Genomic DNA, 17,388 nt, shown 5'->3' on the forward strand with positions numbered 1-17,388 from the left:
CGCCCGTTATGACTGACTACGCCAACCCATCGGCGCCTTCTCCCCAGTTCGTCAACTGCCCTAGCCGTCCTAGGCTACGGGACCCGAAGGTCTTCAGCGGTGCGGATGAGACCGACGTTGAAGACTGTCTCGAGCACTACGAACTGGTGAGCGCCAATAATAAGTGGGGTGAAGCTGAAAAGCTGGGACACATCATATTTTATCCAACTGGCGTCGCCGAATCATGGTTTAACAACCACAAACACAACATCTTCACATGGAGCGTCTTCAAGACGTCATGTGCTGAAGTGTTCGGTCGGCCGGCTATCCGCAAGCAGCGGGCAGAAGAGAGCTTGCGCATCCACTCTCAGCAGACTGGCGAAAACTTTACCAGCTACATTGAGGACGTCGTCGACCTTTGTCGACGTGCGAATGCCCAAATGCGAATGCCCATGCCCAAATCTGACAAGGTGAAGCAAATCCTGAAGGGCTTCGACGATGGCGCATTTCAAATGCTCTTGGCTAGGAAACCGAGCACAGTTTCTGAAGTCGTCAGCTTGTGTTATAGCTACGATGAGTTGAAGAAGCAACGCACTCTGACTCGGCAGCCTCAAAGCGGTGGTGAGTCACTGTTCAGTTTCGACACCATGCCTGATAATTCATCATTGCTTCAGCAAGTCCGAGCCTTCGTCCATGAAGAAGTCGCCCACCAACTTTCCCTAGTGTCCTTTACTCACGATCCCACGACCAGTCTACCTGCCCCGCTTCGCACTGTTATTTAGGAAGAGGTTGTCCAAGCTGTTCCCCTTGCGCGCCACGAGCCACCTCTATCTAGCCGTGTTCACTGCCTGCATGTCGCGCAGCCGGTAAGCACTCCTGTCACCTATCCACCAGCCGTGCAGCCTGTGGCCGCGCCCCTAACGTATGCAGCGCAGCCTGTCGCTCCTCTGGTCGCCTGTTCGCAAGAGATGCGGCCTGTAGCCACGCCGCTCACATATGTAGACGCTGTGCGTAGGCTTCCGCAACCGCCCTTCCAGATCCCAGCTATGCCCCAGGGTCTCTTGTGTGGCTCGCCATCTGATGTCGAACTCCGGGACTCTCCTCAAAACTTGTCCCCGGAATGAGGGGCCTTACACCGTTTTGGAGAAAACCTCTCCGGCTAATTTCCTAACTGAGCTATTTTCCCGATATGACGACATGTGCCGGCGTGCACGTGACATCGTCCATGTTTCCCGCCTGAAACTGTACCGTGAGCCACTGCCTGAAACTTCTTAGTTCGCCATTCTTAGCGCGCATTGATCAATGATCAATGCGCGCTATGCAGGTAATAGTATTACATACGGCGCTTCTTATGAATTACCCAACAACTTTTCTCATGAATACATTGTCACAGAACGAGCGCTAAAAATGGGCGCGCCGCCAAATTCTTGCGAATACGGGCGGGAGAAACGCCGCGAGGTCAAAAGAAAAAAAAAGAAAACAAACATCCAAGGCTCCCCGGGCGCGCGCTCTCCCCTCGGAAGCGTGGCTTCGCCGACGAACCTCCTCACCCCACATCGGCGGCCCAGCAAGCCCGCGGTTTTTCTAGATGGAAAGGGGCGTGGTCATACCGAGTTGAGTCATCCGCCGCGGAGGGCATTCCAACCGTCTCGCCTCTCCCCAGCCTTCGCTGCGTACCGCGCCGACGAAATGACGAGAACCTTCTGGAATCTCGCACGGAAGGTGTTTGATCGAGCGGCCGAGACGAGAGATCAGGAGAAGACGGAAGTGAGCGCCAGAGCGCGTAGGGATTCCGCCGTGTAGTCGGCGAAGGTTTTGGTCCGTAGGGACGAAGCCGGAGATGAAGAGGATTTCTACCTGAGGGGTGAAGGCTCGAGCTACAGGCAAGAGCGTGTGTTTACCGCTATTGAGCGAAGACGCGTGGCAACAGCTGCGTGTGTGAAGCCGACGTGTTTCCGGCGAAGAAGTTTGAAGCTTGGAGAGTGGCCATTTGAGGACGCGAGGTTTCCTGGAAGAGAAATTTCGGCGAGGTTTCCTGGAAGAGAAACTTCAGGGGGCAGCGGAACGACAACAGCGCTGGACTTTGAGTGAGTGATTCTCGGAAGAGTATCATTCAGACTTCTGTTCCCAGGACGTTGGACTGAATAGATTTTCTGTCTCTTTAGTCTTTAAGCGTCTTGGTTGTTCAATGCATGCGACTGCATTGTAGTGTGTATTGTTGTCTGTGTCCGTTGTTTTGAGTGTGGCTGATTGTACTTTGTAGTACGTTGTTTGATTGGTGACATATTGTCCTCATCTTTTGTGGAGTGTGCAAACTTATGTATTGTTGTCGATCTGCCATTATTAAGAATATAATTTTGTTTGTTTATCAACTCTCGGCTCTGACTTGTTCTTTGGGCCACAGCCGGCGTCTGCTGGCGCGCCAATAAGGACCACTCCTAAATTGTCCACGCTTTCGTGGTGCGGTTCGGGGGGCCGATACTTCGGCTCTTAGAATTAGCCCCGCGATCGCCTCCCTATTCAACGGGACCTGTGTGACAATTAATCTGGCGTCCGCGACAGGACCTTTTGGTGCACAGTGTGTCCAAAGTAGTGAGAAAGAGCCTCGAGTTGTTGATAGTGCTATCGGAACGATTTTGTGTTGCTCTGTGTTCTCGTTAACGAGTGCAGGGGAGTGTTCCGATAGACTGATTTAGGCAGATATTTTTTGCACACGGCAAGGTCTTATTTGCGAGACACAATGGATCTCGAAAAGTTAGTAGCTCTTGGTGAGAAGATGGGTCTATCGGGCGCCGAACTACGGAAATGGGTAAGCCAGAAGCAGAAAGAGGCGGTGGAGAGAGAGAGGTTGGCAGCTGAGAGGGCCAAGGAAGAAAAAGCAGCTGAGTTGGAGAGAGAAAGGCTGGCCGCTGAAATGGCGAAAGAAGAAAGAGAGGCAAAGGAGCGACAGCTGAAGGAAGAAAGAGAGCAGCAATTGAAGTTGGAGCTGGAGAGAGAAAAATTGGCAGCCGAAAGGGCGAGAGAAGAAAGAGAAGCGGAGATGGCTGAAAGGAAACGGCAGCGGCAGCACGAAATGAAACTCGAGCGGCTCCGCTTGCAACAGCGAAGTGAAACCCCCGTCCAAGCTAGAGTTGAAAGCAGCGAACGGGAAGACCACGGCTTCCGCTTGAACCCAAGCAAGCTGCTCGTAGCATTTGATGAAAGGAAGGACGACCTTGACGCGTACCTTCACTGATTTGAGACGACTGCAAAGAGCCAGAACTGGCCGGAACATCAATGGGCAACTGCTTTGAGTACCTGCTTGAGTGGCGAAGCGCTCAGTGTGTACGGCAGGCTGACGCCGACCGATGCAGCCAACTATGCAAAGGTGAAAGCTGCTTTGCTGAAGCGATTTAGATTTACTGTCGATGGATTCCGGGACAGCTTTCGGACAGGAAAACCAGCTGATGGTGAGACGGCTACGCAGTATGCCGCCCGACTTTGCCATTATTTCGACAGATGGATTGAACTTTCAGGGACAGCGCAGGAGTACGATGAACTTAGAGAGCTCCTAATTAGAGAACAATTTCTTACTAGTTGCCACCCAAGCCTGTCGCTGTACTTGAAAGAGAGGAAGGCTGAGTCACTTGAAGCAATGCTTGAATTGGCTGATCAATTCTTGGAAGCGCAAGGTGGAACTAATTTGGCCAAGGTCAAGAAGGAGTGTCCCGATGATTCGAAGAAATTGGCTCCCGAAGAAAAGAAGCGTGCACCAGAGAGCATTCAGCGATGTTTTCTGTGTAACCGAGTGGGTCATCGCGCGAAAAACTGTCGGACGATCTTTACGAGCCCAACGGTAGTAAAATGTTTTAAGTGTGGTCAAACTGGGCACAAAGCAGACGCACGTCGAAACGGAGCGAGTCAAACTCACCAGGTATCCTGTGTGCTAGCAGCACCGAAATCCGATGATAATGCCGTCACCTATGGATTTGTAGAGTTGAAAAATGGCGAGAAAATTCCTATTGTGGGTGCTGTAATGTCAAAACAGCCAACCGGTGTTGCGAAAGGAATGCCAACGCTGCCTCGAAAAGTTGCGGGCAAAGAGATTACGGTGTTAAGAGATTCCGGCAGCTCCACTGTTATCGTGCGGAGAAATTTGGTACGGGAAAGTGAGTTGACAGGCAGAACGAAACCGGTTTGCCTAATTGACCGGACGGTTCGGATGCTCCCCGAAGCAGAAATTGAGGTTGAAACCCCGTACTTCAGCGGGAAGGTTACTGCTTTATGCATGACGACCCCCCTTTACGACCTTGTCATCGGAAACATCACCGGGGCGCGAGGGCCGAATGATCCAGAATGTTTGGGAGAAGACCCTAAGATAGAGCCCTCGCCAACCCAGCGACCGCGAGATACAGTGGAGGAGCAGCCGGTGACGGATCTCACTAGAGCCCAAGGCGAAGCCGTGGCGCAAGAGACAGTGAATGAGAAGATGATCGTGTTGAATGAGTTCACGGGCCGAGCAACTGGAATTACGTCGGCACGACCTCAACCGACCGACAGTGTAAAGGAGACGGAGTTGGCCAGCCGGGCAAAATGTAGAGACATGATCAAGCTGGTAAATAAACAGACAGGACCCGTCGAATGTTATGACCCGTTAACGGTGTCGGAAGAGACAACGATGGCTGAGACGACGCCTCAAATATCGTCGTTGGAAAGGGCTCGCCGAAAAAGAACGTGGAAACACAAGAAGAGATCGAGCGAGCACCGCAAGAAAGAGCGCAAGCGCCGCTCCAAATACACAGGATAAGTGCTGAGGTCGAATTAGAATGTGTTTGGCAGTGCTGAGTGCCATATGTTGTGTTAATGTTGTGTTAAAGTTGTGTTATCTTGTGTCACAAGTGTCGAAGTGTTTGTTACGGTAATGTGATGTATAGTATTGTATAATTGTTGTAATGAGAGAACTTTGTACGTTTGTATTATTTGGAATGTGTGGTGGAGTGTTGTACTCATGTGCCTGTGGTTATAATTCATGTGTTGTGGAATTGAACTACAATGTACGATTGTATTGAGCGATCTATTGTGAATGTGAAGTGTCATGAGCGATGGACTATGTTACAGTCTTTCAGAGTGTGTGGTGACTGTTCGCGCTCGTTTGTGTGGTTTTGAATATTATGAGGTAATATTCTTAAAGTGGGGGGCAGTCTCACAGAACGAGCGCTAAAAATGGGCGCGCCGCCAAATTCTTGCGATAACGGGCGGGAGAAACGCCGCGAGGTCAAAAGGAAAAAAAAAGAAAACAAACATCCAAGGCTCCCCGGGTGCGCGCTCTCCCCTCGGAAGCGTGGCTTCGCCGACGAACCTCCTCACCCCACATCGGCGGCCCAGCAAGCCCGCGATTTTTCTAGATGGAAAGGGGCGTGGTCATACCGAGTTGAGTCATCCGCCGCGGAGGGCATTCCAACCGTCTCGCCTCTCCCCAGCCATCGCTGCGTATCGCGCCGACGAAATGACGAGAACCTTCTGGAATCTCGCACGAAGGTATTTAATCGAGCGGCCGAGACGAGAGATCAGGAGAAGACGGAAGTGAGCGCCAGAGCGCGTAGGGATTCCGCCGTGTAGTCGGCGAAGGTTTTTGTCCGTAGGGACGAAGCCGGAGATGAAGGGGATTTCCACCTGAGGGGTGAAGGCTCGAGCTACAGGCAAGAGCATGTGTTTACCGCTATTGAGCGAAGACGCGTGGCAACAGCTGCGTGTGTGAAGCCGACGTGTTTCCGGCGAAGAAGTTTGAAGCTTGGAGAGTGGCCATTTCAGGACGCGAGGTTTCCTGGAAGAGAAACTTCAGGGGGCAGCGGAACGACAACAGCGCTGGACTTTGAGTGAGTGATTCTCGTAAGAGTATCATTCAGACTTCTGTTCCCAGGACGTTGGACTGAATAGATTTTCTGTCTCTTTAGTCTTTAAGCGTCTTGGTTGTTCAATGCATGCGACTGCATTGTAGTGTGTATTGTTGTCTGTGTCCGTTGTTTTGAGTGTGGCTGATTGTACTTTGTAGTACGTTGTTTGATTGGTGACATAATGTCCTCATCTTTTGTGGAGTGTGCAAACTTATGTATTGTTGTCGATCTGCCATTATTAAGAATATAATTTTGTTTGTTTATCAACTCTCGGCTCTGACTTGTTCTTTGGGCCACAGCCGGCGTCTGCTGGCGCGCCAATAAGGACCACTCCTAAATTGTCCACGCTTTCGTGGTGCGGTTCGGGGGGCCGATACTTCGGCTCTTAGAATTAGCCCGGCGATCGCCTCCCTATTTAACGGGACCTGTGTGACATACATTTAAGTCAATTGCATTGTATGTTATGACGAACATAAGTGTCTGGTGGCGACATGACGTGACAATCATGCCATGTAGGTCGTGAAACTCCTTCCTTCAGTCATGTCCATACCACCAGCTGCGCTATGCGGCAATGAAGATACCGAGGAACTGCGACAACAGACATCGGCAGTTTGAATTCTACATCCGTTGGCAAATCCGGCATCGGCATCACTGATCCAACGTCCGCAAAGAATAAAAATCAGGATCCCATCAGCAATTGAACCCAAACATTTTGTGTAGCGGTCATGTGTTCCATACCATAGAATCACGCAAGATCTTAATTGAATCTGCTTTGGAAAAGGTATTGCGCATACATTTAGTCGGTGCAAAGCGATTATGGTTACAGTTCTATCTAGATTTATAACAAGGTGATAAATGTCGCATATGTACTCCTACTTTACTGACCCACGTCATGTCGGGTTAACATCAGTTGTGGCTTCAGTATCGGCTCCACTTTTTTTATAACAGTCTCATAAACATTGTTGAAGCGTTGCTCGCCAACAGAGGAATGCCCTAAGGAATTATTGTCACATCATCGCATTGTAGCACGCACTTCATTTCTATAAAACTTACGTCAGTGCCCTGACGTTAATGCAGACGTTGCTCCAGGTCGTAAATTGTCCTTCAAACTCAAGTATAGTTTACGTGCCAACAAAAACACGTCGACGAACCTTGTAACACCTATCTAAAAGAACATAAGTGCGGCATTGACGGGTACTTGCTGAATGCTTCGCATGAAACCGATTCCCACAGTTCATGGGATCTGCCCCATTTTAACACAAAATCGCAGTACGCTCGGTTCCTTGAAGACCTCAGCGACGTATTTGCATCACGGAAACGACGTCGAAAAAATGTAAGCAATCACATGTCAACAAAAAAGTTCGTTCAACTTGCATAGAACCGACGACCTCTCAATCCATTGCTACAAGTGCCTAGCCAGCTGGGCAACGGCCCCACACTCTAACTGATGTACAAACTTGTGATATATATATAAATATATACATACATATATATATATATATATATATTGGAAAGAAGTGTATAATACCTAAGGACTCGTTTTTCCGTGTCTTGACACAATATTATTGAGATCTAACAGACAATACTGCCAAGGAATGTATAGGAGAAGTTATTAGAAGCAATGTAATATAGATAGGAAAAAAGAAAAGTGGGTGAAAAAATAACTTGCCGTGAGCAGGAGTCTAACCGACGACCTTCGAATAAAGCGTTCGATGCTCTAACCACTGAGGTATACTTCAGTGCTTAGAGCGTTGCCACGAGCGTTAACGACTGAGCTATACCTCAGTGGTTAGGTTGGAGCGGTAAGGTAGTTCATTATTACTGTGGCCTCCACGTTTAGCACTTGCAACGCGCACTGCCACGCGTCTGTCACTTCAGCGCGTTTTCGATACAAGTGCGATTTTGTCAACACCTTATCACACCGCGAAGTGACGGCCTTAGCCCAAGCGTCAGTCTTGCACATGGCGTTCATTCAAAACAAAAAAATACAGCGTATCAGCGGACTCAATAATGATAAGTGGGGCGAAGCGTCCATCGGTCTGTCCGCGCTTCCGTTCATCTGTTAATTCGTGCGTCCGTCCGTGTGTCCTTCCGTGCGACCGTCCATGCGCCCGTCCATCCGTGTGTCCATCCACGCATCAATCCGTGCGTCCACCCGTCTCTCCATCCGTACGCCAGTTCGTGCATTTGTCTGTCTGTCCATCCGTGCGTCTAGTGAGCACTCCTAGTACCGCCATCTCACATCTTTTCATCACATATTCATCATATAGAAGTAGCGCCATCCAGCGGACATTTCAAGGGCTAAACGAGAGGTGGCTATACCTATTACTACTACAGAACATCGCGGACGCACGACGAACGGCATAAGGAGCTTCGCCCCTAATAGCCCTGCGACGCGCGCCTGTCTCAAGTGGATGTAAAGCTTTCCCGCTTACGCGCGCCCCAAAAAACATCATGGCTGGGCTAGATGGGCGACACGACGCGGTTAGCGTTTTCCTGGATGTATACTGTCACAGCATAAAGAAATAAAAAAAGGTTAAGAGGGGACACTCCCGTAGACCCCAGCGGCCCAATCGACCCTAGCACACCTGGTGGTTGGTGAGAGCAAGTGGCGTGCGCTTCCTGTTTCGGTTTCACTGGCGCAAATTTTGATTTACTTTGCGTAAACGACGTTTGGCTATGCCGAAAGTTCATAATTTCAGACCAATTTTCATCGCCCAAATGAATAGTTCTTGTAGGTCGTTTTGATTTAGCGATTCCCTGTTTTGTTTTGTTCAGTGGTTCGTGCGAATCGGTCGTGACGTAAATTTAATTTCGATTATGTTATAATAAAAGAGATGCAGGTAATGATAATTCACTACGGTTTTATTCATCGCGCTTGTGTTTTCTTTTGGAACAAGTGATCAATGTATATATCAGTCAAAGAAACAGAGCATCCGCAATGTTTTATTCAAAGGCAAGGTAGAGTCCGAGAATATAAAAGGCACAATATGACAAAGGTAGACAACAAATGCATCTCGCCTTAAAATAAATTGTAACAAATACTGTAACAAATACATAGAGAACACAGACAACGCACACATCGCTAGAGTTGGCAGAAGCCGAGATGCTGGTGAAGTGTGACACACCGGGCCAGTGGGTAAGTAAGGATATATGGCAAAAATACAGCGCACAATGCTGATGAAGGAGGAAGAAGTGACATATACACAGCAATGAAGTCGCGAATCACGCCTGGGGTTGACCGAAATAATGCATAAAAAAAGAGCGTACAGCACAGAAACCACACGACACAATATAGCAGAAAGGCAAAGGTGCAGTGTGCTGGCTGCGCTTAAGAACAGCTAGCCCAAAATGAAAAAAAGCAGACTTGATGCCTGCTTGTCCTCAGAAAGGTAGGGCTTTGCAGCTTGCTCGCTACGTGAAAGACAAACTTTATGCTACAACACTGGCAGGTCTTGTGGCTCTTCTTATGCGTCGCCTTCATCAAAAACTTAAGATCCCAAGTGATTTGCGTCTGGGTGTTGCTGTGACGCTTGCGAGCTAAAATAGATTGTAGTCATCACTTTATCCAGCATTGTGGACCTTAATTGGTGCTACGAGAGCGGTATTACAGGGCTAATAAATAGCAGAAAAAAACCACTTTGGCTCATTATTTTTCACAAAGGCTCTACATCGTACGTTATCACTCACAAGCTATATAAAAATAAAATGGCAGCGTCCGTGGCCCCATCAAACGCTACAAGTTTGGGTTTTCTTTTGAAAACTTTGATGGGCGAGATGAGGAGGTTGATGAGAAGCTAAAATATGAAAAGCGTGATAACGTGAACCGTGCCCACTTCATACTGTGTTCCTTACCTGCTCGAAGACATTTCAACAAGCGGTTTTGTTATCGATATATTACTTGAGCTGGAGAGATAAAGCTTACACAGTAACCAAGCGACCCACAGTAAAGTGTACAGTTCGCCCGCATTCGCTACAAAAATACAGACAGGATACCCAACATTCTTTTTAAGGTTATGCGAATCACTTCGATCGAATACACAGTGTCCCTACTCCTCATAGCGGATAACCTAAACAATGTATGCAACGAAGGAGTGGTTAGTCCAGTTGAACTGAATATAAGCATACAAGACCATAATGAAGTCTGCTGTAACGAAGTAATAACATAACAAAGCTATTGCAGGATTCGGCTCAACTCGAATACTTTAGTGTAAACCCACCGCTAATTGCTAACCTTTGAACTTTTCAAGCTGTATGCCTGAGATTGAAGACTGGAACCTAACCCTATCTAAGTTTCGGTTCACAAAACGCACATGCCAACATAAATGAACCCGGCAAAACATTTTCAGAAACTCCGCGCGACACCCAGCAGAGGAGAAATGAAAATCACCAACACTTGACAGATGGTGATACAAAACATCGCACACTTTCAGGTGATGTGCAGTGGCCTCAATCATGGCAACAAAGTGAGATTCAAGTTGTTGTACGTATGCAAAAGCTGCTTCTGATGGCACAGTGAGATTCAAAAAAAATTTGCTGGGGACGTGGTATGCTTTGAGCATTGTGAAATACTGGTGGCTGCTACTTTGGCTTGCAGATGTTTAATGGTTTGCTTGTACTTCATTGATGGAGACATTGTCGCTGGCACACAGGAACGCACTGCAATAAACAAAAAATGGATGTAAAAGCGAAGAACAACTAATCCCATACGAGCACTTTCCTCGCTCTCTCACACCCAAGGTGCACAACTTTCTGTGGTGCAAAGTTTTCGATTCCACTACCTAAAAACAAACCACTCACAATGTTAAAAACAAACCATTCACAACATAAAATAGCACATTAAAAACAGCTGCAATAAAAGCATAGTCACCATTTTCTCTAGGGCACTCAGGCGTGGAGCTGTTGGCGGAGACGTCTTCTGGAGGGTCTTGTGAAGCTTGTTCAGTGCCTCGGACAGTGCTGTCGGAACAATCTTGCGAGCGGCCTGCGGAAGTCTCTATATCAATCCCCTCTGTTGTTGAAGTGAACATACAACTTACCGGTCACACAAGTTCCTTTTGTGACAGCTGAACGACTGGTTAAGGTTTTCTCCGGCAAGACGAAGTCAGCAGAATTTCTTTCACCAGCTACAATGGAGCTGCCACCTGCAGAGGTTTGGTCAACAGTCAATTTGGGTAAAAAAAAAAGAAAATGCGACACTGAACGCACCCTGCTCATTGGGGCACCTCAATGTGTGGGAGCCGCTTTTTGAAGCCTCTACCGCAGGTCCTGAAGAAATAAAATTACGAAAATGTGTCAGTAAGAGGCTTAAAATAACAGAAACTGAAGCTCATCCACACCTTGCAGTGCAGCTTCTGCAGTCATGTCACAGTCACTATTTGAAGCGACGCTCAGAGAACGTGCATATATGTGCAGTTGGTACAAGTTACAAAGCTTGTAGCATGGGGAAACTTAAACAGCTCTTTCAAACGCATAAATTGGTCAAACGTGGAAGAAAAGAGAAGGCGCCAACTAGGAAACAAGTAATTTGTGATTTTTGGAATTATCAACAGCGCCAGCTTTCACCGATGAAAGGTATATGTACATGTGCACTCAGGCTTGAAGATAACGTGAAATAGCCCTTTAAAGTCTTTCAAAACAAGTTGCGCAGGTCAAGAGCATCAAAAAACGACAGAAATGTAAAGCTGCTGTTAGGAAGGTAATTACCCACGATTCACAAAATTTAAGACTTTCCAAGTGTTACTTCTATAGTGAGGTTTCTCCATCGGCTACAAAGATCTTCGCGGTTAACTGTCGCCACTGATTTAATACAAGTGGCTGCTATTGTACATATTTGAGTTTCAGTCAATCACTTACATGGTGCAGCTGGTTACACACTGGGAACAGCCATTCTTGTAAGCCTTGTGGGTCCAGGGTCCATGAAACTTTGAGCAGTAAAATGGTCGCTACAAACCCTGTACGTTGCGTACAATAGGCTGGCCGGCTTACTCAGGAGATCATCGCGTCCAGCATACTGCATTCATGCTTTCATCCTGCATTGGCAATGAACTATCAGCTGAAAGGGGAAGTGCTTGAATAGTGATTTTTTATTGTTACCCTCACTGAGCAAGTTCGAACAGTAAGCCTAAAGACATGCAAACCATACAAAAGCTTTAACACACCTGCCGTCTTGTGGTATGCGGAAGAAACTCGTCCCAGGCTTCTTGTGGGTTCTGCCATTGTTGAAGCACCACGATACACAGCAGTAGCTGCCGTAGCTTGGACCGCCGTACGGCATGGCATCAGTGCGGTCTGAAAATGTTAGTAAGTGGATGCTTCGCTGTCAAATTACGAAAAAGATATGTGCACGTCATAAGTGTACCAACAAACCCTTTTGAACGATTAGCTAATCGATGCACAATACAAAACCAGTGATACATCTCTGACCCATAAAACTCTGACTTACAAAGATATACGTCCAGACCACGTACAAAGATCTTCAGAAGTTTCCAGGCCGCTATCCCTTGTAATGCAATGGTATCGCGGCTTGGGAACTTTAGAACACCTTCGTACGTACGCAGTATCAGCAGTACATTGGGAAGAAAAATCGTAGTTGAAATTTGTGCGGTAAAATTATATTGGAAACGTCAAAAAAATTTGTGAGCAGCTTGCACTAGTGGCACAAGGCTAGCGAAGAAACGAAGATGATGGCCACTTGGCTAGTCTAGATTTGCCTCCGGCACACCAAGAATTATTCGTGTTCCGAGCCTTCGGGAAACACGTCGTGAAGCATGCGAGGCCCAGCGAACGCTTCTCAACATTTTGCACCGAGCCACCGAGCCTATGCTCAGCGCACAGACGCTCGCGTCCGTGTCAGACGCAGCACGCGTCGCCTCGGCTTGACGCCGTGCCGCTTTTGCTATACTGCATACGTTGCACAATGTTCCCATCTAGCCGCCGCATAGAGCCACAAACTTTCTTTTTAGCGAACCTCCCCGTCCTTACAAGCTTCAGAAAAAGGTTACAACTGCGTGAATGAGACGCCACGTAAGAAACAAACTCGCACACACGAAACGCAACGTGTGTGTGTGCATCTTTTTATGTTTGTTGAATGGTGTCTTATTCGCGTAGGTGTAACCGTTTTCTGAAAAAATGACCCAACAAGCCCAACAACATGTCATTCAACAAGCTTCGCTTGAAAACGTGCCTCACCTGTTATCTCACGCACGAAAACGCCGACGCAGCCGACGTTGACGAAAGCGACGAAAGCTTCTCGCTGTCAGCATAGAGAAATAAAAAAAGGTGAAGAGTGGACACTCCCGTAGACCCCAGCGGCCCAATCGACCCTAGCACAGCTGGTGGTTGGTGAGAGCAAGTGGCGTGCGCTTCCTGTTTCGGTTTCACTGGCGCGAATTTTGAATTTTTATTTTTTTTATTTTTTCTTTCGATTAAGTTTATTAAAGAGAGATGCAGGTAGTGATAATTCACTACGATTTTATTCATCGCGCTTGTTCTTGTTCTTCTGTTCACTTGTTGATCAATTTTGGAACAAGTGATCAATGTATATATCAGTCAAAGAGACAGAGTATCCGCAATGTTTTATTTTTGGGCAAGGTAGAGTCTGAGAATATAAAAAGCACAATATGACAAAGGTAGACAACAAATGCATCTCGCCTTACAAATAAATTGTAACAAATATTGTAACAAATACAGAGAGAACACAGACAAAGCACACATCGCTAGAGTTGGCAGAAGCCGAGAAGCTGGTGAAGTACGACACAACGGGCCCGTGGGTAAGTAAGGATCTATGACAAAAACACAGCGCACAATGCTGAAGAAGAAGGAAGAAGTGACATATACACAGCAATGAAATCGCGAATCACGCCTGGGGTTAACCAAAATAATGCATAGAAAAAAAAGAGTGCACAGAAACCACACGACACAATATAGCAGAAAGGCAAAGCTGCAATGTGCTGGCTGTGCTTGAGAACAGCTAGCCCAAAATGAAAAAAAAAATCAGACTTGATGCCTGCTTGTCCTCAGAAAGGTAGGGCTTTGCAGCTTGCTCACTACGTGAAAGACAAACTTTATGCTACAACAGTGGCAGGGCTTGTGGCTCTTCTTATCATCAAAAACTTAAGATCCCAAGTGATTTGCGTCTGGGTGTTGCTGTGACGCTTGCGAGCTAAAATAGATTGTAGTCATCACTTATCCAGAATTGTGGACCTTAATTGGTGTTACGAGAGCGGTATTACAGGGCTAATAAATAGCAGAAGGAAACCACTTTGGCTCATTATTTTTCACAAAGGCTCTACATCGTACGTTATCACTCCCAAGCTATATAAAAATAAAATGGCAGCGTCCGCTGCCCCATCAAATGCTACAAGTTTGGGTATTCTTTTGAAAATTTTGATGGGCGAGATGAGGACGTTGATGAGAAGCTAAAATACAAAAAGCGTGATAACGTCAACTGTGCCCACTTCATACTGTGTTCCTTACACGCTCGAAGACATTTCAACAAGCGGTTTTGTTATCGATATATTACTTGAGCTGGAGAGATAAAGCATACACAGTGACCAAGCGACACACAGTAAAGTGTACAGTTCGCCCGAATTTGCTACAAAAATACAGACAGGATATCCAACATTCTTTTTAAGGTTATGCAAATCACTTCGAGCGAATACACAGTGTCCCTACTCCTCATAGCGGGTAACCAAAACAATGTAAGCAACGAATGAGTGGTTAGTTTGGTGAGGCTGTCTCCGCGGTCTTTTGATAGTTTTCCGCTGTGCTGCTACTTTGGCTTGCAGATGTTTAATGGTTTGCTTGTACTTCATTGATGGAGACATTGTCGCTGGCACACAGGAACGCACTGCAATAAACAAAAAAATGGATGTAAAAGCGAAGAACAACTAATCCCATACGAGCACTTTCCTCGCTCTTTCAGACCCAAGGTGCACAACTTTCTGTGGTGCAAAGTTTTCGATTCCACTACCTAAAAACAAACCATTCACAATGTTGACAATGCACAAAAAAAATGAAAATCACTGAGAGCCCACCCTTACATTTTGTAAGTGCACACGTAGTGTCCTTTTGAGGATAGTTTCCTCAGAATGTCCTAAACATAAAATAGCACATTAAAAACAGCTGCAATAAAAGCATAGTCACCATTTTCTCTAGGGCACTCAGACGTGGAGCTGTTGGCGGAGACATCTTCTGGAGGGTCTTGTGAAGCTTGTTCAGTGCCTCGGACAGTGCTGTCGGAACAATCTTGCGAGCGGCCTGCGGAAGTCTCAATATCAATCCACTCTGGTGTTGAAGTGAACATACAACTTACCGGTCACACTAGTTCCTTTTGTGACAGCTGAATGACTGGTTAAGGTTTTCTCCGGCAAGACGAAGTCAGCAGAAATTCTTTCACCAGCTACAACGGAGCTGCCACCTGCAGAAGTTTGGTCAACAGTCAATTTGGGTAAAAAAAAAAGAAATCGCGACACTGAACGCACCCTGTTCATCGGGGCACCTCAATGTAAGGGAGCCGCTTTTTGAAGCCTCTACCACAGATCCTGAAGAAATGAAATTGCGACAATGTGTCAGTAAGAGGCTTAAAATAACACAAACTGAAGCTCATCCGCACCTTGCAGTGCAGCTTCTGCAGTCATGTCACAGTCACTATTTGAAGCGACGCTCGGAGAACGTGCATATATGTGCAGTTGATACAAGTTACAAAGCTTGTAGCATGGGGAAACTTAAGAACGTGCATATATGTGCAGTTGATACAAGTTACAAAGCTTGTAGCATGGGGAAACTTAAACAGCTCTTTCAAATGCGCAAATTGGTCGAACGTGGAGGAAAAGGGAAGGCACCAACTAGGAAACAAGTAATTTGTGATTTTTGGAATTATCAACAGTGCCAGCTTTCACCGATGAAAGGTATATGTACATGATCACTCAGGCTTGAAGATAACGTGAAATAGCCTTTGAAAGTCTTTCAAAACAAGTTGCGCTGGTCAAGAGCATCAAAAAATGACAGAAATGTAAGGCTGCTGTTAGGAAGGTAATAGCCCATAGTTCACAAAATTTAAGACTTTCCAAGTGTTACTTCTAGAGTGAGGTTTCTCCACCGGCTACAAAGATCTTCGTGGTTAACTGTCGCCACTGATTCAATACAAGTGGCTGCTATTGCACATATTTGAGTTTCAGTCAATCACTTACATGGTGCAGCTGGTTGCACACTGGGAACAGCCATTCTTGTAAGCCTTGTGTGCCCAGGGTCCATGAAACTTTGAGCAGTAAAATGGTCGCTGCAAACCCTGTACGTTGCGTACAATAGACTGGCCGGCTTACTCAGGAGATCATCGCGTCCAGCATACTGCATCCATGCTTTCATCCTGCATTGGCAATGAACTACCAGCTGAAAGGGGAAGTGCTTGAATAGTGATTTTTTATTGTTACCCTCACTGAGCAAGTACGAACAGTAAGCCTAAAGACATGCAAACCATACAAAAGCTTTAACACACCTGCCGTCCCGTGGTATGCGGAAGAAACCCGTCCCAGGCTTCTTGTAGGTTCTGCCATTGTTGAAGCACCACGATACACAGCAGTAGCTGCCGTAGCTTGGACCGCCGGACGGCATGGCATCAGCGCGGTCTGAAAATGTTAGTAAGTGGATGCTTCGCTGTCAAATTACGAAAAAGATATGTGCACGTCATAAGTGTACCAACAAACCCCTTTGAATGATTAGCTAATCGATGCACAATACAAAACCAGTGATACATCTCTGACCCATAAAACTCTGACTTACAAAGATAGACGTCAAGACCACGTACAAAGATCTTCAGAAGTTTCCAGGCCGCTATCCCTTGTAATGCAATGGTATCGCGGCCTGGGAACTTTAGAACAACTTCGTGCGTACGCAGTATCACCACAGTACATTTGGAAGAAAAATCCTAGTTGAAATTTGTGCGGTAAAATTATATTGGAAACGTCGAAAAAATTTGTGGGCAGCTTGCACTAGTGGCACAAGGCTAGCGAAGAAACGATGATGGCCACTTGGCTAGTCCAGATTTGCCTCCGGCACACCAAGAATTATTCGTGTTGCGAGCCTTCGGGAAACGTGTCGTGAAGCATGCGTGGCCCAGCAAACGCTTCTCAATATTTTGCACCGAGCCACCGAGCCTATGACCTAGCTGCCCAGCTATGCTCAGCGCACAGACGCTCGCGTCCGTGGCAGACGCAGCACGCGTCGCCTCGGCTTGACGCCGTGCCGCTTTTGCTATACTGCATACGTTGCACAATGTTCCCGTCTAGCCGCCGCATAGAGCCACAAACTTTCTTTTTAGCGAACCTCCCCGTCCTTACAAGCTTCAGAAAAAGGTTACAACTGCGTGAATGAGACGCCACGTAAGAAACAAACTCGCACACACGAGGCGCAATGTGTGTGTGTGCATCTTTCTGTGTTTGTTGCATGGTGTCTTATTCGCACAGGTGTAACCGTTTTCTGAAAAAAATGACCGAACAAGACCAACAACATGTCATTCAACAAGCTTCGCTTGAAA

At 46.9% G+C, this 17,388-nt stretch overlaps 1 long non-coding RNA gene across 1 annotated transcript; it reads right to left on the reverse strand.

Moving 5' to 3' along the window:
* Window positions 1-10,428: 10,428 nt before the first annotated feature.
* Window positions 10,429-10,961, reverse strand: LOC142768901 (uncharacterized). The gene is made up of 3 exons (XR_012885538.1): window positions 10,892-10,961; window positions 10,723-10,836; window positions 10,429-10,511 (listed from the first exon to the last, which is right to left on the reverse strand). It is a non-coding gene; the product is annotated as an uncharacterized LOC142768901 (long non-coding RNA).
* Between the last annotated feature and the right edge of the window lie 6,427 nt (window positions 10,962-17,388).

Source organism: Rhipicephalus microplus, chromosome 1 (assembly GCF_043290135.1).
Source record: "Rhipicephalus microplus isolate Deutch F79 chromosome 1, USDA_Rmic, whole genome shotgun sequence".
Lineage (NCBI taxonomy): Eukaryota > Metazoa > Arthropoda > Arachnida > Ixodida > Ixodidae > Rhipicephalus > Rhipicephalus microplus.